The sequence below is a fragment of the Scyliorhinus torazame genome, chromosome 12 (genome assembly GCF_047496885.1).
Source record: "Scyliorhinus torazame isolate Kashiwa2021f chromosome 12, sScyTor2.1, whole genome shotgun sequence".
Lineage (NCBI taxonomy): Eukaryota > Metazoa > Chordata > Chondrichthyes > Carcharhiniformes > Scyliorhinidae > Scyliorhinus > Scyliorhinus torazame.
The window spans coordinates 2167099-2181483 of record NC_092718.1 but is presented as its reverse complement, the minus strand read 5'-3'; the positions used below and the strand labels follow the sequence as shown (position 1 = coordinate 2181483).

At 48.5% G+C, this 14385-nt stretch overlaps 1 protein-coding gene across 3 annotated transcripts in view; it reads right to left on the bottom strand.

The window, feature by feature from the left end:
- LOC140387337 (ubiquitin carboxyl-terminal hydrolase 50-like) overlaps nucleotides 1-14385 on the bottom strand; it is a 379426-nt gene that overhangs the window by 338215 nt on the left and 26826 nt on the right. The window lies entirely within an intron of this gene.

The window sequence follows — 14385 nt, the reverse complement described above, 5'->3', positions numbered from 1 at the left end:
CGTGCAGACTCCGCACAGACAGTGACCCAGCGGGGAATCGAACCTGGGACCCTGGAGCTGTGAAGCAATTGCGCTAACCACTATGCTACAGTGCTGCCCCATCTCACCTTCTTTCTACTGAACATGTTGCAATCTGAGCAGGTCAGAGGCTAGGAATCCTGCGGAGAGTAACTCGCCTTCTGACTCCCTGAAGTCTGTCCACCATCTACAAGGCACAAGTCAGGAGTGTGATGGAAACTCTCCACTTGCCTGAAGCTCCAACAACACTCAAGAAGCTCAACACCATCCAGGACAAAGCAGCCCCGCTCGATTGATGCCCCATCCACCCCGTTAAACATTCATTCCCTCCACCACCGACACAGTGGCAGCCGTGTGTACCATCTACAAGGTGCACTGCAGTAACTCACCAAGGTTCCTGAGACAGCACCTTCACCAAGGTTCCTGAGACAGCAGCTTTTGGAAGGTCTAATGCAGGTAGGGAATATACAGTGAATGGTAGAACCCTCAAGAGTATTGACAGTCAGAGAGATCTAGGTGCACAGGTCCACAGGTCACTGAAAGGGGCAACACAGGTGGAGAAGGTAGTCAAGAAGGCATACGGCATGCTTGCCTTCATTGGCCGGGGCATTGAGTCTAAGAATTGGCAAGTCATGTTGCATCTGTACAGAACCTTAGTTAGGCCACACTTGGAGTATAGTGTTCAATTCTGGTCGCCACACTACCAGAAGGATGTGGAGGCTTTAGAGAGGGTGCACTAGAGATTTACCAGGATGTTGCCTGGTATGGAGGGCATTAGCTATGAGGAGAGGTTGAATAAACTCTGCTTGTTCTCACTGGAACAACGGAGGTTGAGGGGCGACCTGATAGAGGTCTACAAAATTATGAGGGGCATAGACAGAGTGGATAGTCAGAGGCTTTTCCCCAGGATAGAGGGATCAATTACTGGGGGGCATAGGTTTAAGGTGCGAGGGGCAAGGTAAAGAGGAGATGTACGAGGCAAGTTTCTTTACACAGAGGGTAGTGGGTGCCTGGAACTCGCTGCCGGAGGTGGTGGTGGAAGCAGGGACGATAGTGACATTTAAGGGACATCTTGACAAATACTTGAATAGGATGGGAATAGAGGGATACGGACCCAGGAAGTGCAGAAGATTTTAGTTTAGACGGGCAGCATGGTCGGCACAGGCTTGGAGGGCCGAAGGGCCTGTTCCTATGCTGTACTTTTCTTAGTTCTTTGTTCCAAATCTGCGACTTCTTCCACCTAGAAGGACAAGAGCAGCAGATACCTGGGAACCCCACCACCTGGAGGTTGCCCTCCAAGTCACTCACCACCCTGACTGGGAAATATATCGGCTGTTCCTTCACTGTCGCTGGGGCAACATCCTGGAACTCCCTCCCTAACAGCACAGTGGGTGTACTTACACCTCAGGGACTGCAGCGGTTCAAGAAAATGGCTCACCACCACCTCCTGAAGGGCAAGTAGGGATGGGCAATAAAAGCTGGTGTAGGCAGGACCAATTAAAGAATTTTTTAAAAGAGTAACTTTGATTAACACAGACTCCTGGGGCGGAATTCTCCCGAAACGGCGCGATGTCCGCCGACTGGCGCCCAAAACGGCGCCAATCAGACGGGCATCGCGCCGCCCCAAAGGTGCGGAATGCTCCGCATCTTTGGGGACCGAGCCCCAACATTGAGGGGCTAGGCCGACGCCGGAGGAATTTCCGCCCCGCCAGCTAGCGCGGAAATGACATGTCGGGGCGGCGCATGTGCGGGAGCGTCAGCGGCCGCTGACAGTTTCCCACGCATGCGCAGTGGAGGGAGTCTCTTCCGCCTCCGCCATGGTGGAGACCGTGGCGGAGGCGGAAGGGAAAGAGTGCTCCCACGGCACAGGCCCGCCCGCGGATCGGTGGGCCCCGATCGCGGGCCAGGCCACCATGGGGGCACCCCCCGGGTCAGATCGCCCCGCGCCCCCCCCAGGACCCTGGAGCCCTCCCACGCCGCCTTGTCCCGCCGGTAAATAGGTACTTTAATTTACGCCGGCGGGACAGGCAATTTCTCGGCGAGACTTCGGCCCATCCGGGCCGGAGAATCGAACGGGGGGGCCCGCCAACCAGCACGGCGCAATTCCCGCCCCCGCCGAATCTCCGGTTCCGGAGACTTCGGCAACCGGCGGGGGCGGGATTCAGGGCAGCCCCCGGCGATTCTCCGACTCGGCAGGGGGTCAGAGAATGACGCCCCTGATTAGTGAATGACAGAATCAACAAAAAAAAGAGGCTTGAGACGCCGGAATAATAATAGCAATAGAAATCAGGAAGAGTATCTGAAATGGCTCAGGCTGGGATAAGGAAGGCTAAGAGGAAGCAGAGGAAAGGAATGCAGGCTGTGCTAAAACAAATTGGAAAATGTTCTTCCAACATATTAATGGTAAAGATTAGTGAAGAATAGAATGGGACAAGCAGGGTAAACTGATCACTGACGCGGAGGGTATGGCAGTGGTACTAAATGAGTACTTTGCTTCTGTCCTTACCAAATTAGAAGATGGTGACAATGGCCCAGTTGAAAATGTGGGTGTTGAGTAACTGAGCAGTATAGTGACCGATAAAGAAAAGGTGCTGACAAGGTTGGCAGCTCTCCAGGTAGAGAAGTCGCCAGGTCTCAGACTGGAGACAAGTTGAAAGTGGAGTTCCCCAGGGCTCAGTGTTGGGAGCCTTGCAGATGAACCTCAATGCTACGAAATGTGAAGTAATGCATTTGGTTGAGTAGACTGGGACTGTACTCATTGGAGTTGAGAAGGATGCGGGGGAATCTTATTGAGACATATAAAATCATGAAGGGAATAGATAGGATAGATGTGGGCAGGTTGTTTCCACTGGTCGGGGAAAGCAGAACTAGGGGGCATAGCCTCAAAATAAGGGGAGGTAGATTAAGGACGGAGTGTAGGAGGAACTTCTTCACCCAAAGGGTTGTGAATCTATGGAATTCCTTGCCCAGTGAAGCAGTTGAGGCTCCTTCTTTAAACGTTTTTAAGAAAAAGATAGATGCCTTTCTAAAGAATAAAGGGATTCGGGGATATGGTGTACGGGCCGGAGAGTGGAGCTGAGTCCACAAAGATCAGCCATGATCTCATTAAATGGCGGAGCAGGCTCGAGGGGCCAGATGGCCGACTCCTGCTCCTAATTCTTATGTTCTTAAGTCAGGTATTCAGGGAGCTAGGGTGGAAACTTAGATCTGGAACAAACAGAGTTATTATCTCTGGGTTGTTACCCGTGCCGCGTGCCAACGAGATGGGGAATAGGGAGAGAGAGCATAGAACATAGAACATAGAGCATAGAGCATTGAAAAATACAGCACAGAACAGGACCTTCAGCCCACGATGTTGTGCCGAACCTTTGTCCTAGATTAATCATAGATTATCATAGAATTTACAGTGCAGAAGGAGGCCATTCGGCCCATTGAGTCTGCACCGGCTCTTGGAAAGAGCACCCTACCCAAGGTCAACACCTCCACCCAACAGCAGTTGAATACGTGGCTACAGGGATGGTGCAGGAGGGAGGGATTCAGATACCTGGATCATTCTGCGGTCGGTGGGACCGCTACAAATGGGATGGTCTACACCTGGACCAGAGGGGTACCAATATTCTGGGGGGGAAATTTGCTAATGCTCTTCGGGAGGGTTTAAACTAATTCACCAGGGGGGTGGGAACCTGAATTGTAGCTCCAGTGTACAGGAGGTTGAGAGTAGTGAGGTCATGAGTAAGGTTTCAAGGTCGCAGGAGTGTACCGGCAGGCAGGAAGGTGGTTTAAAGTGTGTCTACTTCAATGCCAGGAGCATCCGGAATAAGGTGGGTGAACTTGCGGCATGGGTTGGTACCTGGGACTTCGATGTTGTGGCCATTTCGGAGACATGGATAGAGCAGGGACAGGAATGGTTGTTGCTGGTTCCGGGTTTTAGATATTTCAGTAAGCTCAGGGTAGGTGGTAAAAGAGGGGGAGGGGTGGCATTGTTAGTCAAGGACAGTATTACGGTGGCAGAAAGGATGTTTGATGAGGACTCGTCTACTGAGGTAGAATGGGCTGAGGTTAGAAACAGGCAAGGAGAGGTCACCCTGTTAGGGGTTTTCTATAGGCCTCCGTAAAGTTCCAGAGATGTAGAGGAAAGGATTGCAAAGATGATTCTGGATAGGAGCGAAAGTAACAGGGTAGTTGTTATGGGGGACTTGAACTTTCCAAATATTGACTGGAAACGCTATAGTTTGAGTACTTTAGATGGGCCAGTTTTTGTCCAATGTGTGCAGGAGGGTTTCCTGACACAGTATGTAAATAGGCCAACGAGAGGCGAGGCCATATTGGAGTTGGTACTGGGTAATGAACCAGGCCAGGTGTTAGATTTGGAGGTAGGTGAGCACTTTGGTGATAGTGACCATAATTCGGTTACGTTTACTTTAGCGATGGAAAGGGATAGGTATATACCGCAGGGCAAGAGTTATAGCTGGGGGAAAGGCAATTATGATGCAATTAGGCAAGACTTAGGATGCATCGGATGGAGAGGAAAACTGCAGGGGATGGGCACAATGGATATGTGGAGCTTGTTCAAGGAACAGCTACTGTGTGTCCTTGATAAGTATGTACCTGTCAGGCAGGGAGGAAGTGGTTGAGCGAGGGAACCGTGGTTTACTAATGTAGTTGAATCACTTGTGAAGGTTCAGTTGGGGCGCTTGAGAGTTACAAGTTAGACAGGAAGGACCCAAAGAGAGAGCTAAGAAGGGCCAAGAAGGGACATGAGAAGTCCTTTGAAGGTAGGATCAAGGAAAACCCTAAAGCGTTCTATAGGTATGTCAGGAATAAAAGAATGACGAGGGTAAGAGTAGGGCCAGTCAACGACAGTAGTGGGAAGTTGTGCGTGGAGTCCGAAGAGATTGGAGAGGCGCTAAATGAATATTTTTCGTCAGTATTCAGACAGGAAAAAGTCAATGTGTCGAGGAGAATACTGAGATTCAGGCTACTAGACTAGAAGGGCTTGAGGTTCATAAGGAGGATGTGTTAACAATTCTGGAAAGGGTGAAAATAGATACGTCCCCTGGGCCGGATGGGATTTATCCTAGGATTCTCTGGGAAGCTAGAGAGGAGATTGCTGAACCTTTGGCTTTGATCTTTAAGTCATCTTTGTCCACAGGAATAGTACCAGAAGACTGGAGGATAGCAAATGTTGTCCCCTTGTTCAAGAAGGGGAGTAGAGACAACCCCGGTAACTATAGACCAGTGAGCCTTACTTCTGTTGTGGGCAAAGTCTTGGAAAGTATTATAAGAGATAGTATTTGATTAGGGATAGTCAACACGGTTTTGTGAAGGGTAGGTCGTGCCTCACAAACCTTATTGAGTTCTTTGAGAAGGTGACCAAACAGGTGGACGAGGGTAAAGCAGTTGATGTGGTGTATATGGATTTCAGTAAAGCATTTGATGAGGTTCCCCACGGTAGGCTATTGCAGAAAATACAGTGGCATGGGATTGAGGGTGATTTTGCGGTTTGGATCAGAAATTGGCTAGCTGGAAGAAGACAGAGGGCGGTGGTTGATGGGAAATGTTCAGACTGGAGTCCAGTTACTAGTGGTGTACCACAAGGATCTGTTATGGGGCCACTGCTGTTTGTTATTTTTATAAATGACCTGGAGGAGGGCGTAGAAGGATGGGTGAGTAAATTTGCGGATGACACTAAAGTCGGTGCAGTTGTGGACAGTGCGGAAGGATGTTGCAGGTTATAGAGGGACATAGATAAGCTGCAGAGCTGGGCTGAGAAGTGGCAAATGGAGTTTACTGCAGAAAAGTGTGAGGAGATTCATTTTGGATGGAGTAACAGGAATACAGAGTATTGGGCTAATAGAAAGATTCTTGGTAGTGTGGATGAGCAGAGAGATCTCGGTGTCCATGTACATAGATCCCTGAAAGTTGCCACCCAGGTTGAGAGGGTTGTTAAGAAGGCGTACGGTGTGTTAGCTTTTATTGGTGGAGGGATTGAGTTTCGGAGCCATGAGGTCATGTTGCAGCTGTACAAAACTCTGGTGCGGCCGCATTTGGAGTATGCGTGCAATTCTGGTCACCGCATTATAGGAAGGATGTGGAAGCATTGGAAAGGGTGCAGAGGAGATTTACCAGAATGTTGCCTGGTATGGAGGGAAGATCTTATGAGGAAAGGCTGAGGGACTTGAGGCTGTTTTCGTTAGAGAGAAGAAGGTTAAGAGGTGACTTAATTGAGGCATACAAGATGATCAGAGGATTGGATAGGGTGGACAGTGAGAGCCTTTTTCCTCGGATGGTGATGTCTAGCACGAGGGGACATAGCTTTCAATTGAGGGGAGATAGATATAAGACAGATGTCAGAGGTAGGTTCTTTACTCAGAGAGTAGTAAGGGCGTGGAATGCCCTGCCTGCAACAGTAGTGGACTCGCCAACACTAAGGGCATTTAAATGGTCATTGGATAGACATATGGACAATAAGGGAATAGTGTAGATGGGCTTTAGATTGGTTTCACAGGTCGGCACAACATCGAGGGCCGAAGGGCCTGTACTGCGCTGTAATGTTCTATCTATTGTTCAACTTCCCTACCTTCCGGGGGCATCATGATCACGTTTAGCAACCTTCTTACATTGGCTACCAGCTGCCTACCCTTAACGAACACGGTCTGGTCCTCCCCTATAACGTCCGGTACACAGTCCTCAATCCTAGAGGCCAGAATTCTGGCCAGAGGTTTGGCATCCACTTTCAGCAAGGATATCGGTCTATAAGAACCACACAGCTCCGGGTCCTTTTCCCTTTTCAGAATGAGCGAGATCATGGCCTGTGACATCGTCTGGGGTAGAACCCCTCTTTCCTTGAGCTCGTTAAAGATTTTCAGCAGCACTGGTCCCAATATTCCGGAGAACTTTTTATAGAACTCGATTGGGTACCCGTCCGGCCTCGGGGCTTACCCGGCTGCCTGGCCTTCAAACCCTCCACTATCTCTTCCAGCCCGATCAGGGCCCCCAGCCCTTCTCCCAGCTCCCCATCCACCTTCGGGAAAGTCAGCCCATTTGGAAGGGTTCAATTCTGACGACACTGACCTATATAAGAAATCCAGGTATGATGTACGGAAATCCATCAGGGATGGAAAAAGACGGGATGGAGAGCAGCCTCTCCACCCAGTGCCCTGGCGTGGCGGGGGGACCTGTTGGAATACTTGACCCTTGAGAAGGTTAAGTTCGAACTGAGGGGAAGCTCGGAGGGGTTCTACAAGTCATGGGCATTATTTATTATGCACTTTCAAGAACTGGATAACATTGAACATCAGTTGGGGGGTGGGGGGCTGTATAAATTAAGGGTGACTACGGGTAATCCCGGATTCCTTTTTGTCATTTGTTTATGTAAACATGTGGGCTGATGTTTGGGGGTTGGTGGGTGATGTTATTATGTTATTATGGGGACTGACATATCTTGCTGATTATTGTTTATTATTGATGGGTGTAAATGTGGGAGAAAATGTGAAAAAGGAGAATATAAATATATATATATATATTTTTTTAAAGGGACGCCAAAAGACAATACCGCATCAAACTGGAGTCCCAGGCCAACGACACTAACCCACGACAGCTATGGCAGGGCCTACACAAGATCACAGGCTTCAAAGCAAGGCCAGGCGGAATATCTCGGGCTGGTGCATCCCTACCCGATGAACTGAACAAGTTCTATGCCCGCTTTGAGCAGACAGCCAATGTATCAATGCCACCTGCCCCAACAGCCCTGGACACACCCATACCCACTATTACAGCCTCGGAGGTAAGAGCTGCCTTCTTGAAAATGGGCACAGTAAGAAGTCTTCCAACACCAGGTTAAAGTCCTTGGGTTTGTTTCAAATCACTAGCTTGAAATGAAATGAAAGTCGCTTATTGTCACAAGTAGGCTTCAAATGAAGTTACTGTGAAAAGCCCCTAGTCGCCACATTCCGGCACCTGTTTGGGGAGGCTGGTACGGGAATTGAACCGGGCTGCTGGCCTGCCTTGGTCTGCTTTCAAACCCAGCGATTCAGCCCTGTGCTAAACCAGCCCCTGACCAGCTTTCGGAGCGCTGCTCCTTCCTCAGGTGAATGAAGAGGTATGTTACAGAAACACATATATAGACAAAGTCAAAGATGCAAGACGATACCATCCCGTACCAGCCTCCCCGAACAGGCGCCGGAATGTGGCGACTAGGGGCTTTTCACAATAGCTTCATTGAAGCCAACTCGTGACAATAAGTGATTTTCATTTCATTTCATTTTCATACTTTGAATGCGAGCATTTGCGGGTAATTAAGTCTTTACAGATCCAGAGAGAGGGGTGATCCCAGGTTAAAGAGGTGTGAATTGTCTCAAGCCAGGACAGTTGGTAGGATTTCGCAAGCCCAGGCCAGATGGTGGGGGATGAATGTAATGCGACATGAATCCCAGGTCCCGGTTGAGGCCGTACTCATGTGTGCGGAACTTGGCTATAAGTTTCTGCTCGGCGATTCTGCATTGACGCGCGTCCTGAAGGCCGACTTGGAGAACGCTTATCCGGAGATCAGAGGCTGAATGCCCTTGACTGCTGAAGTGTTCCCCGACTGGAAGGGAACATTCCTGCCTGGCGATTGTCGCGCGATGTCCGTTGTCGCAGCGTCTGCATGGCCTCGCCAATGTATCACGCTTCGGGACATCCTTTCCTGCAGCGTATGAGATAGACAAAGTTGGCCAAGTCGCACAAGAGCATCATGAGGTTATCCGTGGGCTTGCGGTAAAGCGAAGCGCTGAGATGACCGTCCTTGATGGAGACGAGTGTGTCCAAGAATGCAACCATCGGTATTCAGCTTCCACCCTAAACACATTAAAGAAGCCACCCCCTATGGACAAGCGCTCCGTATACACAGGATCTGCTCAGACGAGGAGGAGCGTAACAGACATCTACAGACGCTGAAAGATGCCCTCGTACGAACGGGATATGGCGCTCGACTCATCGATCAACAGTTCCAACGCGCCACAGCAAAAAAACGCACCAACCTCCTCAGAAGACAAACACGGGACACAACCGACAGAATACCCTTCGTCGTCCAGTACGTCCCCGGAGCGGAGAAACTATGGTCTGCACCTGGACCAGAGGGGTACCAATATTCTGGGGGGGGGAAATTTGCTAATGTTCTTCGGGAGGGTTTAAACTAGTTCAGCAGGGGCTTGGGAACCTGAATTGTAGCTCCAGTATACAGGAGGTTGAGAGTAGTGAGGTCATGAGTAAGGTTTCAAAGTTGCAGGAGTGTACCGGCAGGCAGGAAGGTGGTTTAAAGTGTGTCTTCTTCAATGCCAGGAGCATCCGGAATAAGGTGGGTGAACTTGCGGCATGGGTTGGTACCTGGAACTTCGATGTTGTGGCCATTTCGGAGACATGGATAGAGCAGGGACAAGAATGGTTGTCGCAGGTGCCGGGGTTTAGATATTTCAGTAAGCTCAGGGAAGGTGGGAAAAGAGGGGGAGGGGTGGCATTGTTAGTCAAGGACAGTATTACGGTGGCAGAAAGGATGTTTGATGAGGACTCGTCTACTGAGGTAGTATGGGCTGAGGTTAGAAACAGGAAAGGAGAGGTCACCCTGTTAGGGGTTTTCTATAGGCCTCCGAAAAGTTCCAGAGATGTAGAGGAGAGGATTGCAAAGATGATTCTGGATAGGAGCGAAAGTAACAGGGTAGTTGTTATGGGGGACTTGAACTTTCCAAATATTGACTGGAAACGCTATAGTTCGAGTACTTTAGATGGGTCCGTTTTTGTCCAATGTGTGCAGGAGGGTTTCCTGACACAGTATGTAGATAGGCCAATGAGAGGCAAGGCCATATTGGATTTGGTACTGGGTAATGAACCAGGACAGGTGTTAGATTTGGAGGTAGGTGAGCACTTTGGTGATAGTGACCACAATTCGATTACATTTACTTTAGTGATGGAAAGGGATAGGTATATACCGCAGGGCAAGAGTTATATCTGGGGGAAAGGCAATTATGATGCGATGAGGCAAGACTTAGGATACATCGGATGGAGAGGAAAACTGCAGGGGATGGGCACAATGGAAATGTGGGGCTTGTTCAAGGAACAGCTACTGTGTGTCCTTGATAAGTATGTACCTGTCAGGCAGGGAGGAAGTGGTTGAGTGAGGGAACCATGGTTTACTAAAGCAGTCGAAACACTTGTCAAGAGGAAGAAGGAGACTTATGTAAAAATGAGACATGAAGATTCAGGGCGTTCGAGAGTTACACGTTAGCTAGGAAGGACCTAAAGAGAGAGCTAAGAAGAGCCAGGAGGGGACATGAGAAGTCTTTGGCAGGTAGGATCAAGGATAACCCTAAAGCTTTCGATAGATATGTCAGGAATAAAAGAATGACTAGGGTAAGAGTAGGGCCAGTCAAGGACAGTAGTGGGAAGTTGTGCTTGGAGTCCGAGGAGATAGGAGAGGTGCTAAATTAATATTTTTCGTCAGTATTCACCCAGGAAAAAGACAATGTTGTCGAGGAGAATACTGAGATTCAGGCTACTAGACTAGAAGGGCTTGTGGTTCATAAGGAGGAGGTGTTAGCAATTCTGGAAAGTGTGAAAATAGATAAGTCATCTGGGCTGTATGGGATTTATCCTAGGATTCTCTGGGAAGCTAGGGAGGAGATTGCTGAGCCTTTGGCCTTGATCTTTAAGTCATCAGGTGGACAGGGTGGTGAAGAAGGCATTCGGCATGCTTGGTTTCATTGGTCAGAACATTGAATACAGGAGTTGGGACGTCTTGTTGAAGTTGTACAAGACATTGGTACGGCCACACTTGGAATACTGTGTGCAGTTTTATTGCATACAAAATGGCATACAAAATGATCAGAGGGTTAGATAGGGTGGACAGTGAGAGCCTTCTCCCGCGGATGGAAATGGCTAGCACGAGGGGACATAGCCTTAAACTGAGGGGTAATAGATATAGGACAGAGGTCAGGGGTAGGTTCTTTACGCAAAGAGTAGTGAGGCCGTGGAATGCCCTACCTGCTACAGTGGTGAACTCGCCAACATTGAGGGCATTTAAAAGTTTATTGGATAAACAGATGGATGATAATGGTATAGTGTAGGTTAGATGGCTTTTGTTTCGGTGCAACATCGTGGGCCGAAGGGCCTGTACTGCGCTGTATTGTTCTATGTTCTATGTTCTATGTTCTGGTCACCCTATTATAGAAAGGATATTATTAAACTAGAAAGAGTGCAGAAAAGATTTACGAGGATGTTACCGGGACTTGATGGTTCTAGTTATAAGGAGAGGCTGGATAGACTGGGACTTTTTTCCCTGGAGCGTAGGAGGCTTAGGGGTGATCTTATAGAGGTCTATAAAATAATGAGGGGCATAGATAAGGTAGATAGTCAACATCTTTTCCCAAAGGTAGGGGAGTCTAAAACTAGAGGGCATAGGTTTAAGGTGAGAGGGGAGAGATTCAGAAGGGCTCAGAGGGGCAATTTCTTCACTCAGAGGGTAGTGAGTGTCTGGAATGTGCTGCCAGAGGTAGTATTAGAGGCGGGTACAATTGTGTCTTTTAAAAAGCATTTAGATAGTTACATGGGTAAGATGGGTATAGAGGGTTATGGGCCAAGTGCGGGCAACTGGGACTAGCTTAATGGTAAAAACTGGGCGGCATGGACTGGTTGGGCCGAAGGGCCTGTTTCCATGCTGTAAACTTCTATGATTCTATGATTCTATCTTTGTCTACAGGAATAGTGCCAGAAGACTGGAGGATATCAAATGTTGTCCCCTTGTTCAAGAAGGGGAGTAGAGATAATCCCGGTAACTATAGACCAGTGAGCCTTACTTCTGTTGTGGGAAAAATCTTGGAAAGGTTTATAAGAGATAGGATGTATAATCATCTGGAAAGGAATAATTTGATTAGAGATAGTCAACATGGTTTTGTGAAGGGTAGGTCGTGCCTCACAAACCTTATTGAGTTCTTTGAGAAGGTGACCAAACAGGTGGATGAGGGTAAAGCAGTTGATGTGGTGTGTATGGATTTCAGTAAAGCGTTTGATAAGGTTCCCCATGGTAGGCTACTGCAGAAAATACGGAGGCATGGGATGCAGGGTGATTTGGCAGTTTGGATCAGAAATTGGCTAGCTGGGAGAAGACAAAGGGTGGTGGTTGATGGGAAGTGTTCAGACTGTGAGGTAATGCATTTTGGAAGGTCTAATGCAGGTAGGGAATATACAGTGAATGGTAGAACCCTCAAGAGTATTGAAAGTCAAAGAGATCTAGGAGTACAGGTCCACAGGTCATTGAAAGGGGCAACACAGGTGGAGAAGGTAGTCAAGAAGGCATACGGCATGCTTGCCTTCATTGGCCGGGGCATTGAGTAAAAGAATTGGCAAGTCATGTTGCAGCTGTATAGAACCTTAGTTAGGCCACACTTGGGGTATAGAGTTCAATTCTGGTCGCCACACTACCAGAAGGATGTGGAGGCTTTAGAGAGGGTGCAGAAGAGATTTACCAGAATGTTGCCTGGTATGGAGGGCATTAGCTATGAGGAGCGATTGAATAAACTCGGTTTGTTCTCACTGGAACGAAGGAGGTTGAGGGGAGACCTGATAGAGGTATACAAAATTATGAGGGGCATAGACAGAGTGGATAGTCAGAGGCTTTTCCCCAGGGTAGAGGGGTCAATTACTAGGGGGCACTAAGGTGAGAGGGGCAAGGTTTAGAGTAGATGTACGAGGCAAGTTTTTTACGCAGAGGGTAGTGGGTGCCTGGAACTCGCTACTGGAGGAGGTGGTGGAAGCAGGGATGATAGTGACATTTAAGGGGCATCTTGACAAATACATGAATAGGATGGGAATAGAGGGATATGGACCCAGGAAGTGTAGAAGATTGTAGTTTAGTCGGGCAGCATGGTCGGCATGTGCTTGGAGGGCCGAAGGGCCTGTTCCTGTGCTGTACATTTCTTTGTTCTTTGTTCTTTGGAGTCCAGTTACTAGTGGTGTACCACAAGGGTCTGTTTTGGGGCCACTGCTGTTTGTCATTTTTATAAATGACCTGGAGGAGGGCGTAGAAGGATGGGTGAGTAATATTGCAGATGACACTAAAGTCGGTGGAGTTGTGGACAGTGCGGAAGGATGTTACAAGTTACAGAGGGACATAGATAAGCTGCAGCACTGGGCTGAGAGGTGACAAATGGAGTTTAATGCAGAAAAGTGTGAGGTGATTTATTTTAGAAGGAATAACAGGAAGACTGAGTACTGGGCTAATGGTAAGATTCTTGGCAGTGTGGATGAGCAGAGAGATCTCGGTGTCCACGTACATAGATCCCTGAAAGTTGCCACCCAGGTTGAGAGGGTTGTTAAGAAGGCGTACGGTGTGTTAGCTTTTATTGATGTGGAGATGCCGGCGTTGGACTGGGGTGAGCACAGTACGAAGTCTTACACCAGGTTAAAGTCCAACAGGTTTGTTTCGATGTCACTAGCTTTTGGAGCGCTCCGAAAGCTAGTGACATCGAAACAAACCTGTTGGACTTTAACCTGGTGTTGTAAGACTTCGTACTTAGCTTTTATTGGTAGAGGGATTGAGTTTTGGAGCCATGAGGTCATGTTGCAGTTATACAACACTCTGGTGCGGCTGCATTTGGAGTATTGCGTGCAATTCTGGTCGCCGCATTATAGGAAGGATGTGGAAGCATTGGAAAGGGTGCAGAGGAGATTTACCAGAATGTTGCCTGGTATGGAGGGAAGATCTTATGAGGAAAGGCTGACGGACTTGAGGCTGTTTTCGTTAGAGAGAAGAAGGTTAAGAGGTGACTTAATGGAGGCATACAAGATGATCAGAGGATTGGATAGGGTGGACAGTGAGTGCTTTTTTCCTCGGATGGTGATGTCCAGCACGAGGGGACATAGCTTTAAATTGAGGGGAGATAGATATAAGACAGATGTCAGAGGTAGGTTCTTTACTCAGAGAGTAGTAAGGGCGTGGAATGCCCTGCCTGCAACAGTAGTGGACTCGCCAACATTAAGGGCATTCAAATGGTCATTGGATAGGCATATGGATGATAAGGGAATAGTGTAGATGGGCTTTAGAGTGGTTTCACAGGTCGGCGCAACATCGAGGGCCGAAGGGCCTGTACTGCGCTGTAATGTTCTATGTTCTATGTTCTATGTTCTAACTACGACATCTTCTTCGCAGCCTTCAACACGTCATCGATGACGATGAACATCTTGCCAAGGTCATCCCCACACCCCCACTACTTGCCTTCAAACAACCGCGCTACCTCAAACAAACCATTGTTTGCAGCAAACTACCCAGTCTTCAGAACAGTGACCACGACACCACACAACCCTGCCATGGCAATCTCTGCAAGACGTGCCAGATCA